Source organism: Lutra lutra, chromosome 10 (genome assembly GCF_902655055.1).
Source record: "Lutra lutra chromosome 10, mLutLut1.2, whole genome shotgun sequence".
In the NCBI taxonomy this organism is placed as follows: domain Eukaryota; kingdom Metazoa; phylum Chordata; class Mammalia; order Carnivora; family Mustelidae; genus Lutra; species Lutra lutra.
Genome location: NC_062287.1, coordinates 41,513,424 through 41,529,369, shown reverse-complemented (window position 1 = coordinate 41,529,369; position 15,946 = coordinate 41,513,424). Strand labels below are relative to the sequence as shown.

Genomic DNA, 15,946 nt, shown 5'->3' with positions numbered 1-15,946 from the left:
GGTTTTAAAAATCAGAAAGTCTTAATTACATGTCTTAAATATAAATATGGAATATTTTGATCTATTTTTCTGTCAATGAGTATTGAACTTTAGATTTTGATCCTAAAATCATTTTGCCTTTTGTTCGTGCATATTAAATATTTTAATCAGATTACCAAACTGATTATTTTTTGGTGTGAAAATATTTGGGGGGAAATAAAAAATATACTTGGGGGACTAGATGCCATTGTATCAGTTTAATCTATTAATCAATTTTTTCTCCACAGTTTTGCCATTTTCATTTTAAATTTACTATTATTTTCATTAATATCATTTTTTCTTGTTAAGTTTTTAACTAACATTAGAGCCATTGATTGTCTTTTGCCTATATAACATATTATCATTTATAATTTAGGCTACTGGAATTTTCTTTGGTGACCATTATTTCTACCAAATCCAATGTGCTTGCATTAAATACCTAGAGTTTTATCTATTTACAAATGTATTTGTCTTGCATATTTGTACCAGTCATGTCATCCAAATCTTAAAGACTAAAAGTTAACTGAGCTAATGTCCACAGCTGGCTTCTTATACAGATAAACCAATCCTTTCTTATTTTTTCCATAATTTTGTGTCTTAGCAATGTTTCTACTTGATGTTTAAACTATATTTATAATGCACTTTTTCTTTTCTGAGAATCTGCAAAATGAGTCAGCTTAGGAGTTATCATTGAAGTAGATTTGATTTAAATCTTAATTTAAATCGTGATTTAAATAAATTTAAATCATGATTATATGATTTAAAAATCATATATTTGGTCAATTATCTGGGATTCTGAATAACATATGCTTGGGCTTTTTTCCATTTCTTTGAATAATGAAGGCAATACAAATTATTTTGTGGGAAATATTAGTGATAAAATCCTCATGAGGGTGCCTGGGTGGCTGAGTTGGTTAAGCGACTGCCTTTGGCTCAGGTCAATCTTGGAGTCCCAGGATCAACTCCCACATTGGGCTCCCTGCTTGGCAGAGAGTCTACTTCTCCCTCTGACCCTCCCTTTCTCGTGCTCCCTCTCTCTCTCTCTCAAATAAATAAATAAAATCTTTAAAAAAAAAAAAGAACGAAAAGAAAATCCTCATGAGTTGGTCATGAGATAACTGAATGAGGAACTCATAAAAATCAAAGCAGACTATGTTTGAGAACTAAGGAGAAACAATATTGTAATACAAGAACAGAAGTTTTAAATAAATATAGTTTCACGAAAAATGTTCCAATACTAAAATCATGCTATGAAATATCTTTCCCATGGGAAGTGTGAACACTTCAGTTATTCAAAACCAAAAACTGGAAATAGCATTAAAAAATATACCCTTGAGAGTAATTTTATACAGTGGTTGAGTTGACTAGGAGCCTAATGGGCCTCTACCATACCTACTTGGTATGGCTTAAATAAAATAGCAACTTCTACACCGTATTTGCCATTGGAAAATAGAAATTAAAAAAATAATGTGACCAGTGCAGGTAACATGATTCTTTTAATAAAATACAGTCACATTTTACTGACCTATCAAATAATAGAAGTAATGATGATTTTCAAAGAATTTTGGAAATAAAAAAATGTTATGAAGTGTTGTCAGGCTCTATGATATATTTTCATTCACACATATTACTTCTCTGGAAAAATAATTCTATAAACTGAGAAGTGGAAGAGCAAGGGGGATAATATAAGAGAAAGGAAAAAATAAATAAGAGAAAGTGGAAAACATCTGCTAGGAAATTTAAGGACATCAGATTTTAATGGGACCAGTTCAGAATATATTCTTATTTATAATAAGATAAAAAAGGAAATCCAGATTTTTCAGCTTCAGATGTGTTAAGAAGTAAATAATTACTGTTTTTATGAAAAAACCCACCTTTTAAAATCTTTTACTGGTAGCATTGCCATTTTCAAGATCTAAGGTAAAGAATACTTCACTGGTTAAACTTTAGAGTATCTGTTTCATGATGTTTCAGTTTATTTTCATCATTGGAAATAAGTAAATATGTCTGAAACTAGCTGCACAAACCACAAGTTTGGAAGTCAAGAACAATTTGATCAACATAAATTTCCAAAATAGAGGATTCCATATTTACTACAAACTGACAGTCCAAGGCTCTTCAAAAACAACAAAAGTTAACAAAATAATGTCTAAATATATGCATGTTTAAACTTGTCTATCTAAATATGATTTCATACTTTCTAATAATGGTTGAGAACTCGGGATCATTCTGTTCTTTTACATTCATTACTAAATACGACAACAAGACCACTTACCCTGTTTCAGCTCTTTCCATTAAGTAATCCTCACAAGAACAGAGATGGGTACTTTATTATTCCAAGTTTTCAGATTAGGAAAATGAGGTATAAAAGAGTTCATTAACTCACCTCAGTAATGACAGCTGGTAGGTCACAAAGACTTAATTCAAACCCAGCCATTATAAATGCAGAGCTCTTATTCTGGGGCTCTGTCCAAAGCATTTAAAGTAAGTTTACTTTATAGTATTTGGGTGTTACAGAATTAACACAACAGAGTACTAATATATGTTATTATAGTTGTGTAGTTAATTGCTATTACCATCTCAGTAAGTGTTCTCTTGTAGCTGAAGTTAAATTTTACTTTCCCTTTTAAATGCTTAATACAATGTCATATAATTCTGTGGGTGCCTGATGCATATTTGTTAAGTTATATATTAAAGTTTCACAGAGAAAGTTTCTCCGAAAAAAGGAGAGAGGGCAATATTTTAAAGCTACTTTTATTCTATAGAGGAAGTTTAAAAAAAAAAATTAAACAGAGCCCTTCGGGGGTTCGGTTGGTTGAGCATCCAACACCTGGTTTCTGCTGGCTCAGGTCATGATCTGAGAAGTGAGATGGAGACCCAAGGCCTCCAGTTCCGTGCTCAGCGGGGCCATCTCTTCCTCTCTCTCCTCTCCCTCTGCCCCTTCCCATGCTTGTGCACATTCTCTCTCTCTCTCTCTCTAAATCGTTCTCCCGCTCACTCTAAAATAAACAAGTGAATCTTTAAAAAAACTTTATATAAATTCCAATTTTGTGATGATTGAAGATTCTTAAGCAGCTGTAAAAAGATAATACTGAGGCATCTCATGGACCCTTTACATGGTTTCTCCTCACATGGTGATATTTTGTAAAACTATAATACAGATGCCGTGATGAGGAAATTGAGATCAATACAATCAATTCATCTTTTTCAATTTCCCCAGTTTTACCTGTACTCCTTGCATGTTGTGCATTTGTGTGCCTGTATTTAGTTGTACGTAATTGTGTCTTCCTGTATCAGTTCGTGTAACTGCTATGGCAATCAAGGTACAAAACAATTCCATCACTACCAGAGTACCTATTGTATCCTTTTTTGTTTTTTTTTTGGGGGGGGGGTGGGGAAGGGGGAAGGCGAGGGGCAGAGGGAGAGAAAGAAACTTAATTGCAACCCTGAGATCATGACCTGAGCCAAAATCAAGAGTCTGATGCTTAACCAATGGTGCTACCCAGGCTTCCCCTTACTATACCCTCTTAAACACTCTCCAGTTCCTCCGCCTTCCAGAACCACTAATGTGGTCTTTATAGTTTGGCAATTTCTACAATGTCATGAGTGGAATTATATAACATGAAATCTTTTAGGTTTTTTTTTGTTTCCCAAAGGTAATTATAAAATTTTATTAAATTGTTTATATAAATGTGAATTTTTCTCAATGTATAAGAATAAAATTAAGAAGTATAATAAAAAGCCGTTGGATATTAATATAATCATCATAAACACAATCTGGGTTTGAGTTTTGGTTTAAGATGGTCTTCAGATAATCTAGAATATACTTACATTAAATATCTTAACATATAAATTAAATCCTAGTTTTAAAAAACCTTATAGATAATAACCCCCTAAATATGTCCACAAAACATCATTTAGGAAATGTTGAGCTTGAATTTTTCTATTTAAAAGCTGGCAGCACAGTCTTGTGAAAATAATATCAGCCTAAACATACCTATGGACTTTTGAAAAAATGGGTCTATGTAATTTATCTATAGTATTGCTTTGGTATAATTATTTTATTCTGAAGGATTCACATAGAATCCTAGTCATCTAGAATCTAAACTCTAGTTAATACTATAATGTTCTTCTAAAATAGAATGCATTTTGTGTTATTTTTTAGCAAGTGTTCATTGAATACCTACTGCATGCTAATATTGGAAGCGAAATAAAATTAAGCCTTGGTCCCTGTCCTGGAGCAATTTCTTAACGAGTTTAGGAAATAAAACAATCACATTAAATTTGTAATATCAGTATCAAAAGCTTTTTTCCAGTTCTATTCTAGGATCTTTATTTGTATTATATCATTCATTCATACAAATAATCTTATAAGGTAGGTATTCTTATTTTCCCTCTTTCACAGAAGTAACTAAAAGGACAGAGAGAGTAAGTAACTTTTCCAAGGTCCCACAGCTAAAAAGGGAAGAGTTACCATTGAAACTAGACAATCTGACTCAGTAGTCTGTGCCTTTAATCTTTCCTCAATACTGTTTCTTTAGAAGGGAAATAATATGAGGTTGGCTGACCAGGGCCAACCTTTGTGTCAATTGATTCCACAACTTATATTTTCCACCTCATACCCCTTTCCCAATGCAATCAGTAAGTTAACACAAACATTTTTGGAAATGGTAACTGGGGAAATTATTTGGTCATTACAGTGGCCAAATCTGATTACATATGTAGGAAAACTCCTACTATGTAAACATCTTTAACTTGATTTTGGGAGTCTCTTTCAGAATGGCTGTCCCTTTTTTGGACTCCCCTTGCTGGATTGGTAGAGGCACTGCATTTACTGGGGAAGTTTTATTTCATGACTGGTCATGTTGAAACATAAAAAGAATCAGGAGAACAATGTATTATGATCAAATAACCCTACTAGAGTTGAAAATTATTTGGTTTATACTGATATATCTTAAAGTGTGTTTCTGTACTCAAGTCAAATTTTGATTATTGATTCTTTTAACATACATGAATTAGTCCAATCAGGGATAAAAGTCTTTTTTTTGTTGTTGTTAGTAACTTCAGTAATAATTATTAACAGGACTTGATGAAATGTTTTTAAGTAAGTGTACTCTTCTTATTGAGTAAAACATTCCAAATATAAAATTCAGTTAACCCTTTTTCAGAGATGACTCAATATTTTGGACTCTTTCTTCCACTAAGTTTAAGCCATTTAATTAACAGCATGTCACTATAATTTTATAATTGCTTATGTCCCCATAACAACTAAACCATGAAAACCAAAATGTACACTAACTCTTTACTATTTTACTAATTAATTTAATCAGCAAATTTTAGTGAGGGATGTTTTTATTTGATTTAGAGATGGACTGTCTCCCCACTTTAACATTTTGAAATTAAGGTACACTGTACAATCCATGTTGAAATTTTTTTAAGGTAACATCATTTGTTACTGGTTTTTAATGTTGCTATTTTCATTACACTGTTTTTTTAATTTTGTTTTTGTTTTTAATATAATTGACACACAATGTTACATTAGCCTCATGTGTACAACTTAGTGATTTGACAAGGTCAAACATTATGCTATGACTACAAGTATAGCTACCATCTGTCCCATTACCTCACTATTACAATATCATTTACTGTATTCCTTATACTCTGCTTTTTATTCCCCTGACTTAATCTTTCCATAAGTGGAGAACTATATCCCTCTCTCCCCTTCACCCATGTTGCCCAGCCCCCAACTCCTACCCTTGGCAACCTCAGCTTGTTCTGGGTATTTATAGTTCTGATTCTGCTTTTTGTTTATTCATTTTTTAAAGATTTAATTTATTGTAGAAACATAAGGAACATACTTGTCTTTCTCATTCTGACTTATTTCCCTTAGCAAAATGCCCTCTATGTCCATTTATGTTGTCTCAAATAGCATGGTCTCATCCTTTTTTATGGTGGTGTAATATTCCATGGTGTGTATACATACCACATTCTCCTTGTCCATTCATCTATTGATGGACACTTAGGTTGTACCCATGTCTTGGCTATTGTAAATAAGGCTGCAATAAACATAGGGGTGCACATATCCTTTCGAGTTAGTGTTTTTCTTTTCCTTGGGTAAATACCCAATAGTGGAATTATTGGATCCTGTAGAGTTTCTATTTATTTTTTTTTATTTTTTTTTGGTAGAACCTCCATCTGTTTTCCACAGAGGCTATACCCACTTACATTTCCAGCAACAGTGCACAAACATTTCTTTTTCTCCACATCCTTGCCAACAGTTGTTGTTTCTTGTCTTCTTGATTTTAGCCATTTTAACAGGCATGAGGTGATAGTCTATTGTCATTTTGATTTGCATTTTCCTGATGATGAGTGATATTGAGCATCTTTTCATGCATTGGCCCTCCGGATGCCTTCTTATTCCGGTCCTCTGGCCAGTTTTTAATCATAATCCACACCGAATCCCAAAACTTTGGTAAAGCAGTAAGTTGCCACGTGATCCTCCATGTCTGTTGAACGTAACTATGTGTAGGTGACTATTTAATTATCCGTTCAGCTAGGCTACTTGCAAATCAGTAACCAAACAGAAAATTGAATTTTTATTTAATTTGGACCATAATTGCAGCCCAAACTTCATAAAAATTAATACTCTGGGATACTACACCAGTGAAGAGACAGAAGAGCATGATGTGGATCTGCAAGATGAAAATTTATAAATTGAGCAAATATTTGTTGCTGGGGCATTATCTGAACATTTTTAAAGTATCAACCACATGACTTAGTGTACCTAATTAGAGAAAAATACACAAGAATATAATGATGAGTTTCATTTTCTCATTGAGACATTTGAAAAAGGACTTCTGGTCACACTCCAGACAATGCAATTAAAGACAGGAGAAATTGCCAAATCCCTTGGAACAGATCACAGAATTTTCAAAGCTAAGAAAGGTTGGTGGGATGATTCATACATCATGAAAATCTATGCCTCGGATATTGAGCATGTAACTTCCAAAGGCTTCCAGCTGACTTCCAAGAGAAGTTGTTAACTTCAGAGATATAGAAGTCTTAAAGGGAGAAAAGGAAACCTTGACTTTAACTAAATAGGAAATGCAGATGAATTCCTGATATTCTTTGATACACCAAAAATTATACAGTCGATCTTAAATGTGCTAAAGCAGTCAGGATCATGAGCACAGAATATATATAAAAAAAACAAAAACAAAAACAGTAGTTCTCTGTTATGTAACTGAGTATGCTTGGAAGTGATTCAGGAGATTTGGATTGTAAATTACTAAGGACATTTGTATATTCTCCAGGGGAAGGGAGTCATATTACATAGCTAATGTCCAGAGGCCTCTAGCCTATAAATAGGACATCTCAGTTGTTTCCTAAATACAGGTGGTAATTCCAACAATAAGAGCAAGACCTAGAGCCGGAGCTAAAGGAGGAGTGAGAAAGACATGCCAAGAAGAGAGAAACGAAGAGATGGCCTTCAATATTTCTGAGTCTGACAGAGGAGACAGCAAAAAGACACTGAAAGAAGGTAAAGCAGAGAGAGGGGAGGGAAAACCCATGGAAGGTGGTATCCAAGGAGGCCAGGAAAAATTTGTCTTTCAAGAAGGAGGGAGTGGCCAACCATTAAATGCTGCTGAGATATTGACTAGGGTTGAAGCTGAAACGTGTCCACTGAATTTAGTTGCTGGTCGTTAATGGAAGCTGAAGGAAAGTGGCTCTCATGGAGTAGGGGGACAGAAGACAGGTTAGAGTGGTCTGAGAAGTTAATGGTACACACAAGTGGAGAACAAGAGTTATTTAACTTTTCTTGTAAGTCTAAATATGTAGAAGATATGAGCTGAAGGAGCAGTTGGGGTGAAATCTTTTTAAGATTTTATTTATTTATTTGACAGAGATCACAAGTAGGCAGAGAGAGGAGGAAGCAGGCTCCCTGCTGAGCAGATAGCCCAATGCGGGGCTCCATCCCAGGACCCTGAGACCACAACCTGAGCCGAAGGCAGAGGCTTTAACCCACTGAGCCACCCAGGTGCCCCTGGGTGAAAGCTTTTTTTAAAAAAAATTTTAGATGAAAGAATTCAAATATAAAGTTATAGGGGAATAGAATCATTCTCTGTGGTTCAAACTGCAAGTTATGACTCATTAGTGCATTGTAACATTAATTTAGTGATTGGGGACCAGCATTAAAGAAAAAAAAAAGGATAAGAAAAGAAGAAAAAATATCAGTGTATCATGCCTCGTAAGGTAATGTTAAGAAATTTTGTTCTGGTTATTTGTATAAATTGTCCTCTGCAATCCATAGTAAGATGTATTTTTTATATTTATACAAGATACCTGTATCTAGTGTATATATTATATATGACACATATGGTATACATATGTATTGGGTTGCAGTGTAATATACATTTCTTATTGTGGGTCACAGCAAAACTTGTGGGTCACAGAGGCCCTGAAATCTAAAGCATTAAATGTTAGCATACTTTCTGGAGAATATGAGAGGGATGGGACACAGATAATGTAGAGACATACTGGCTTTCAAGAGGAGGAGTGGGGTCCCTGGGTGGCTCAGTCATTAAGCATCTGACTTCAGCTCAGTTCATGATCTCAGGGTCCGGGGATTGAGTCCTGCATTGCGCTTCCTGTTTGGCAGGAAGCCTGCCTCTCCCTCTGCCACTCCCCCTGCTTGTGTCTCTCTCTGTCGAATAAATAAATAACATCTTTAAGAACAAAAGAGGAGGAGAAACATGTACTTTTTTTGTATTGGGAAAGCGGGAGGAGAAGATTGGTCCAAATGCAGATAGTGATATGTTTGGCAGCAGAATGTTGGGATGAATTCCTTTCTGATGGTTTCAATCACTTTAGTGAAGTACAATGCAATCATCTGCTGAAAGTGAAGAGTACAGAAAGAGTATCATGCTTTGTAAATAATGGATGAAATGTGAAATATTTGTTATTGAAATGAGATCAAGACTAATAGAGAACTGCACTCAGATTGTGGGTAGGTGAGGTTGTTTACTGAATTCATAGAAATACCAATCCCTTCAGGAGTGTTCAGGTATCTAAGTGTAGACACAGACACAGGTAATAACAAATTGTTGGGCTCGGGGTTTTGGGTTTTTCTCATTGGAGGCTTTGAAAGAACTTGTGGACAAGGGAGGTTAGTGTTTTGGTACCAAAATGACTGGAATGAAAGGTTGTAGAATAAATAAAAAGTATAAGGAATTGCATATTTTGGAAGAAAAAAAAGTGAAAAGGTCAGTGGAGCTGAAGTTTCAAACACTGAAGAACAGTGAGAATTGGGGTTCTTGAGCAGGCACATGGAATATTCACCAGAGAGCAAAATGTCTGTGATTTTGGAAGTGGACATTTTTTCAGTGACAAGTAATAGAGGATTGGTGGTAGATAATGTGAGATATACTGTTAATGATAAGGAAGTCAGGAAACCATTAGAATATGATGCTGAATAGATTGTCCAGGTGGACTTTGAATTTCCTGAGATGATGGCAGGAATTGAGGAGGGAAGGGATCCCATGGCCTAGGGACCAAAATCCTTAGTGGATGAGATGAATTGGTCAGGAGCTTGGTGGATGAAAACAACAAGGAATGAAAGTTTTTGGGATATGTGGAAGAACTTGTGTGGAACAAGGCAACAATGAGAACTCAAGCTTCATTTCTAACCTGAGCTATCAAAGAAGAGAATATTGTCTAAGAGTATCAGCTCTTTTTTTTTTTTTTTTTTTAAAGATTTTATTTATTTATTTGACAGAGAGAGATCACAAGTAGACAGAGAGGCAGGCAGAGAGAGAGAGAGAGAGGGAAGCAGGCTCCCTGCTGAGCAGAGAGCCCGATGCGGGACTCGATCCCAGGACCCTGAGATCATGACCTGAGCCGAAGGCAGCGGCTTAACCCACTGAGCCACCCAGGCGACCCTAAGAGTATCAGCTCTTAATCAGACTGTCTGGGTTCCCTTTCTGGCTTCATCTCTCTATACTTCTGTGACCTTGAGAAAGTTACTTAATCCCTTTCTGCCTCAGTTTCATACTCTAAAATATGGATAAAAGTGTCTACCTCAAGGGAGTGCTGTAGTAATTAAATGAAATGAATTTATGAAATTTATTCATGAAATAAATTCATGTACAGTCTAAGTTAGTGCTTGTATAGAGGAAATGCACAATAAATCTTTGCTTTTATTATTGGTTATTCTTTTCTAGAATGTTAAATGAACAACCTCTCTTTGGGAGACCCATTAAAGGTTTCTTGACAGTCACTTATTTTTTAGTTAAAGTAGTGTTTGGGGAAGCTAGTGGGGTTGTAAGGAGAGTTTCAAAAAGCCCAATGGCATTATTTTGGAGGAAAAGAAACTATGCATGGGCTGGTAGGTGAGGGAGCAGACACCCTGAGAATTATAGACATGAAAACAGAACTAGAGACAGCTGAAAGAGCGTATATCCTCACAGTGTCCCTGCCACAGTGCACGTAGTTCACACAAACTCCTCACAGAAGCTGGGATAGAAGACGAGGAGATGAGGAGATGAGGCATATAGTGAATTTAGTAGCAATACTTTTTTGAGGAAGGAAGGATATTTTGGGCTTACAGAATTCATGCATATGTGATCTGGAAGAAAGATACTCTAGGTGATGTATTTCCTTTCCTTCTCATGTCATCAGCTACAATGAGAGCAACTGTGACCAGCGACTATGGGTCGATGAGCACAAGCCACATGGTCTCTTATGGAAGTAAGAGAGGATGCACATTGACTGTAATTCCCAAACATACCCAATTGGTATAACTACCCCCACACTCCAATCAGTACGGTTTCTCTATTTTCATAAAGAATAGATCTTTATCTAGTCTTTATTATCTATAAAGGATAGATCCTTATCAGTATCTAAGCTACTACCTTCTTTATTTTTTTATAAAGATTTTTATTTATTTATTTGACAGAGAGAGATCGCAAGTAGGCAGAGAGGCAGGCAGAGAGAGAGGAAGGGAAGCAGGCTCCCTGCTGAGCAGAGAGCCCGAGGTGGGGCTCGATCCCAGGACCCCGGGATCACGACCTGAGCTGAAGGCAGAGGCTTAACCCATTGAGCCACCCAGGTGCCCCTATTTTTTAAAAAATATTTTTATTATTTATTTGTCAGAGAGAGAAAGAGAGAGAGAGAGAGCACACCAGCAGGGGTAGCAGCAGGCAGAGGGAAAAGCAGGCTCCTGGCTGAGCAAGGAACCCTATGTGGGGCTCAATCCCGGGGCCCCGGGATCACGACCTGAGCTGAAGGTATAGGCTTAACTGACTGAGCCATCCAGGTGTCCCTAAGCTATTACATTCTTGTTTACTTATATGTTTTGTTTACTTGAATTCGAAGTCCTAAAGAGCAGTGATTCTCTCTTCTTTACTACAGCATCTACAATGCCTAGATAGTTTTGTTAAATGGGGGCTATCCCCTCTTCCTTTCAGTCCAGGGGACTTATAGGGTGATGCATGGAGCCTAACACATGGAGTTATTTTGCCTTATAAAAATATCATATTGCTGTTAAGTGCCTACTACTTGATGTAATTTGCCATTTTGAATTTGTCTTTCTTAGGATACAAAAAACGGAATCATGATGAGTCACTAAAACACCAACTAATGGTTTTGTTGTACAATAATATAAGTAATCATATTCTGTCTAAATTTAGAACTATTTCTGTGAAACTTTACACTTTTTTTTTTAATTAAGTCTTCAGCAAGACAGAACATTTGGTTCATCCAAAGTCCTGCACTTGGAAAGAGGCAGGGAAAGTATGACAACTTACTGATGCATTCCTTCCTCAGTTGGCCTCTTCTCTGTAGCAGCTCTCCGTGACGTCCTCTCATAGCCCTCAAAATGAAGTGAATTAGTTTCTAGATTAGAAAGATCCAGTAGGTTCATGAAGAATTCAGAATCTTTGGCATTTATTTTTTTCTGGGAACAAATGGTCAAGTGGAAAACTTTCCTCAGTAGAAGTGAATAGAAATTTCAGAAAGCACAATTTTCTAAATAACAATAAAATAGTAACTTCAATGGAGACATTTGGTTTAATGGTCCTAAGGGATCACAGGAGTTTCTTCACAGCAAAGGCCATATTTAGCATTTTTAAATTAAGCATCCATTAAGATTCTTCTTTATAATTCATATTTATAAAAGGATTATAATGAATATTTGATGACTGCTATCTTTCTTCTGATCCTCTGCTCCTTTTCAGTTTACTTTGTTGGAATTTCTTAAGGCTTGATCTGGGGCCCATTAAATTCTCTGTATTCATTCCATACTTATTTCAAATTCAACCTGTATATACAGTTCATATACTCTCCTATGATTCAGATTCATATCCCTAATTGTCTTCCTGACATATCCACTCAAGAGGGGCAACGTTCTCTCACATTGAACAAGTGCAAGTAGAGATTTATTGAGTTCGTTATTCACCAAACTAAGTTTCTTTGTCTTTCCTCACACTATTTGGCATCATCATCCATTTATCCTGACTCATAAAGCAAAAGTTGAAGTATTTTTCTTCATTATTTCTATCTATTTCATTAGAAAGTTCAGTCAAATCTACTTCAAACATACGTTTGCCATACACCTACTCCTTTCTATCTTTTTCCACCCATCTAAATCAAGTCACCCATTATCCCTTTCTAGATACTTCCAGTGTCTCATAACTGCATTGGCTTCATTTTAGAAAATCTCTCCATCCCAGAGAAAGATCACTTCGCTTTTCCAATTTTTTTTGCGATAGTAAAAGTCTAGGGTAGGGCTCTCATGAACCTGGCCTGGGTCCTATGGACATCCCAGACTGAGGTGCTGGACCAGAAGGAGATACTGCTTTAATTTTTCAAAAGCAGCTATGTGAAATTCTGGTTCAAGTGGGGCAGCCCCACTCAGTCCATAGGGACAGAGAGATGGGAAAGGTCATTCCCTAAAGGAACATCAAGACACTATTTCCACGAGATGAGGAAATGGATGTTGGGAAGGAGAAATAATGTATGTCTACTTCTCTCACTGTTGCCTCCCTACAAAATATTCTCCATGTATCATATCATATGCTTATTTTGAAAACTCAGGTTATATTATTTCCATACCATTTAAAACTCTATTTATACATGGTTATCTCTTTTTTGCATATGGTTCTCACAAGCTCTAAACATGAGTTGCTACTGCCTATCTTCCCAAATGGAACAAAAATTCCAGAGGAGCTTTTTTCATCACAAACTCAAAACTTCACACAATCTCCCTTGGTTAATTTAGTCTGAATCATCGAATCCCTAAGGGCTGTTTCTGCCGTTGTTCATTTTCTGTATTTACTTACACATCCCTGGATACGTGCCGCGTCAGCTACTATAATATCGAATTGTTCCTGTCACTAAGTTCTGTAGTGCTTATTCTAGATCAGCATTAACAAAGTCCTTTAGTCAATTAGTCAGATATTTTCCTATGTTGAAATATAAAATATAAAATATAAATATATATTACTCTTATCTCTCCCTTCCTGCAATATTACATTACATTCCCTCCATGCAAGGAAAAGATCTAATTTTATCCATTTTAAAATCAATATATCCTCCAGTTACTGTGTCATGTAAGCTTTATTTTTCTGGTTTCTTTACATTTTCAATCCCTCGCAAGGTCTGAATAGGTTATATTTAGAGTTATCTAGGCCATAACTCATGAAAATGTAAGATAAAGTGATAGCATAGTTTTTAAAATACCAAAAGTAGAAGGGACAGAATACAAATGTTTCCATTTGTACCGCGGAAGAAAATCAACAAAGAAGCACATAAACTAGCAGTATTCAATGTACAGATAATATTTATCTACAAATATGTCAGGACGAAGAGGCTAGAGATATTTTTTACTAGACCAAACAGCAAGATCATAATCATATAAGGCTATGCCCATTCCCCTTTTCAAGCATAAGGCTTTATCAGATACTTTCGGCATATGGACCATATAATTTTTGTTATGCCATAATATAATTATTAGTAAAGATTGAACAATCAAATGTTTTCGAACCAAGATTAAATAAATTACCTGGCATTCAAAATGTTTAATGATAAATCAGAGTATTAAATTACTTTTTTAGAAGTAAATTATGTATTAATCTATAGTTTTTTTTGGATGTGCTCTGCCGGTGGCAGAGGGGGAGTTTATGTGCTCTGACTTAAAATTTAATGTGAAGGCTATTATAATATAAAATTTAGCATTAACATGTGTATGATCTGCCTTCTTCAGCTGGAAATCAAATTGTTGTCATGGGCTTTGCAACAGACATGCGGAATCAAGCCTAGCAGTGTGACTCTGTGGGAGGATCAATAGCCTGTGTTCTCAATGAGATACAAGAACTGTTACAGGCACGGAATTGGGTACAGGGCTCAAGGGAGCAGACAGTTATTGTGGGGGGAAAAGGGTATTCAGCTTCACTGATATTGAAAATGTCTTTAATATGATAGATTTTGCCAGGCGCCTTTCCACTCCTTTCAGAAACAGTCATAATTGTTAGGAGACAAATGACCTATTTGCCTTACGTGGATCCTTACATCCTTTCATAGATCTGTGTTTAGGATGTTTCAGAGCTTATCAATAACTGTATTACTGGGCCATCCATTGGTGATTTTAAGGGAACTTCAAGAGAAAATAACACTGTTTTTTTTTGTTTTTTTTTTTTTGTTTGTTTGTTTTAAATTAACATACAATGTATTATTTGCCCCAGGGGTATAGGTCTGTGAAGAAAATAATATAATTTAAAAAAAAATTAACAGACTTTAATTTTTAGAGCAGTTTTAGGACTACAGAAAAACTAAGCAGTAAGTAAAGAGAGCTCTCATATACCTCCTTTCCTCCTGCAGAATTTCTCCCATTATTTTTCATTATTTTTAATGCTTCCTTGATTGCTGTACCAGAGAACTGGCAGAATTTAAATATGACCTCCATAAATAAAATTTATTCTAGGCAACTCTAGATCTACAAACTTTAGTGTGATGATTAAAAGTATGGTGTTTAGCAACGCCTGGGTGGCTCAGTTGGTTAAGCAGCTGCCTTCAGCTCAGGTCATGAAACCAGCTCAGGTCATGAAACCAGAGTCCTGGGATCAAGTCCTGCATCGGGCTCCCTGGTCGGCAGGGAGCCTGCTTCTCTCTCTGCCTCTGCCTGCCGCTCGACCCACTTGTGCTCTCTCTCTCTCTCTCTGACAAATAAATAAATAAAATCTTAAAAAAAATATAAAATAAAAGTATGGTGTTTAGTATCAAATAATTGCATTTGCAGTCAAATTCTGTTTCTTTTTTTTTTAATTATTTATTCATTTGAGAGACATTGAGAGAGAGAGAGAGCATGAGTGAAGGGGAGGAACAGAGAGAGAGGGCTGTTGAGCAGGGAGCCTGATATGGGGTTCAATCCCAGGACCCGGAAATCATGACCTGAGCCCAAGGCAGATGCTTAACCATCTGAGTCATCCACGTGTCCACAAATCCTGTTTCTGTTCCTTGCTTGAGCAACCTTGAGGCAAGTTTGTTAACTCTTTTGAGTCTTAATTCTATTGTTTGTAATGCAGCAATAATAACATCCACCTCATGAGGTTGATGTGGGGATTAAATCAAATTATGTAAATATAGCATTAATATTGTATCTATCATAATAAAGAGTAGGGGCTATTATTTTAATTACAAATGAATTTTTTTTTTTACAGCAATGGCGTGGAATTTTTTACAGCAATTTTTTACAGCAATGGCGTGGAATTTGAGAAACAACTAAGGAAAAATTCAAGGATACTTAATTTTAGCAGAAAGGTAAAGTACAAAAAGAAAACCCCAAGCTTTAGAGTGAAACTGTCTGAATCTCTGTACTACTACATAAAACTGGGTGACTCTGAACAAGTAGTTTAAATTACCTGATCCTCAGGCT

General features: G+C 35.8%; 1 long non-coding RNA gene across 1 annotated transcript in view; it reads left to right on the top strand.

Moving 5' to 3' along the window:
• The first annotated feature begins 7,425 nt into the window (after positions 1-7,425).
• The window catches only part of LOC125079454 (uncharacterized), a 54,341-nt gene continuing 45,820 nt past the window's right edge, over positions 7,426-15,946 (top strand). Inside the window, exons 1-2 of the long non-coding RNA XR_007121124.1 lie at positions 7,426-7,558; positions 15,732-15,831. This is a non-coding gene — a long non-coding RNA (uncharacterized LOC125079454). The remainder of the gene's footprint in view (positions 7,559-15,731; positions 15,832-15,946) is intronic.